Here is a 1977-nt window from a genome sequence, read left to right on the forward strand (position 1 = left end):
CCTGCTTTGCATCCCTTCACTGAGTGGGTAGTGTCGGGGCTGCCCATAGCAACATTTTAAAGGGGCCCTTGTCCAAATGCTTCTACAGGGACACATCTTGCAGCAGGTGTTAGTTTTCTACCCAATAATAGTGCCCAAGCCCATTTTCTAAACCAAAGTGGTGCCTTAGTTAATGTTATGCCCCACAGTAATGCCCTAGTTTCTTTTCTGAACTATAGCTTTGCACTGCACTGGCATATTTATAATGGGTGCAGTGTGTGCAGTGTAGACGGACCCCCTGGGGTCCATGGGGGCCCATACTACACACCATGAACCCATTTTTTTCAATACTTATCCTCCAGAGTCCAACTTCAGCAGCAGCAGAGCTGCAGAAACCATCAGAAAAATGTCCATTGTAGCCATTTTCCCAGAATTTCACGCATGCACAGTAGAAAAATCACTGGGACCTGCGGAATGCCCAGGGACACTGTATAACTCTTTTTTTGTATAAAAAGACATTACATTAATACAAGCTTTATTTTATTTATTACATATATTGAATCTCTCCCAGTGAAATTATCATCAGACTTGAACATGAATCACGACATAAGAGAACTGTACAGGATTATTTTGTGCTTTGTCTTTTTATTATTTTAATTGTCAAGTGCAACTTCCATCATATTTTAGTTAGTGATTATACATACAGTACAGTAATTAAAATGCATTTATAGAAAATAAATGCAATGAAGATTTAGTGTATTAATATTGAGGAGAACAAAATGTCTTAAATGATTATAGATAGCAGATTGACCTCTTCTTGTGAGTTAAATAAATCAGTCTTTTAACAACCCTAATAAATGCTTCTCTGACTTCTTTATTCCTTAAACTATATATTATAGGATTCAAAGTGGGTGTAAAGACAGCATATAAAGCAGACACTATTTTATCTTTTTCTAAAGACAGACTAGACCTGGGGCGGATGTAGGTGAAAATGACAGCTCCAAAATACATGGACACAATTATTATGTGTGATGTACAAGTGGAGAAAGCTTTGCGTTTGCCTTCAGCGGAACGCATCTTTAGTATAGTGTTGATTATAAAGACATAAGAAATACAAGTCAGGAGGAAACAGCAAATGCCAAGGATAAAATCAGCAGTAAATGCCACAATCTCATTTATGTAGGTATCTCCACATGCAAGTTTAAGCATAGGCATTATCTCACAAAAAAAATGGTTTATCTTGTTATCATCACAGAATGGGAGTCAGAATGTACAATATGTTTGTGTCATAGAATTAAGTAAGCCAATAACTGTTATAGTAGTAGCAGCGATATTAATGCAGATTTTATGATTAATTAATTATTGCAGAATACCGCAGTGGATGACCAATTGCAATATATCGGTCATATGCCATTACTGTCAGTAGTAGAAGCTCAACACTCACAGACCAAGTGAGGAAGAATAGCTGGGCAGCACATCCATAATACGATATGACCTTAGATTTGGTCACATAACCTGTGAGCATTTTAGGTAAAGTAGCTGATGTACACCAAATGTCAAGAAATGATAACATTCCCAAGAAGAAGTACATAGGTGTGTCAAGACAAGGGTAAGCAACGGAGAGAAAAACAATAATCAAGTTACTAACCAAAGCCACTATGTAAGTGATAAAAAACAAAATGAATAGTGGTGCTTCCAATCCTGGATGAGTGGACAAGCCTAAGATAATAAATTCAGATACAAGAGAGCCATTGGACTTCATTCTGCTATGTCTTTAAATATGTTCAGGAAGCAGTAAAAGAAGTAACGGTCATCAGATTTAGTTAAGCTGAACCAAAATATAGTTGAAATGTGAATATTGATGGATTAAATAAAAGTGGTAAATGTAAAAACATTGATTTTTTTTAATAAAAACACAGGGATATATTTGCAAAAGATATGAGGTGTGGCAATTAAATAATGAGACTGATGCAATAATTTCTATTTTATTATATTAAG

At 35.8% G+C, this 1977-nt stretch overlaps 1 pseudogene; it reads right to left on the bottom strand.

The window, feature by feature from the left end:
- Window positions 1-771: 771 nt before the first annotated feature.
- Window positions 772-1741, bottom strand: LOC134963720 (olfactory receptor 13G1-like; annotated as a pseudogene).
- Window positions 1742-1977: the final 236 nt, after the last annotated feature.

Source organism: Pseudophryne corroboree, chromosome 1 (genome assembly GCF_028390025.1).
Source record: "Pseudophryne corroboree isolate aPseCor3 chromosome 1, aPseCor3.hap2, whole genome shotgun sequence".
Lineage (NCBI taxonomy): Eukaryota > Metazoa > Chordata > Amphibia > Anura > Myobatrachidae > Pseudophryne > Pseudophryne corroboree.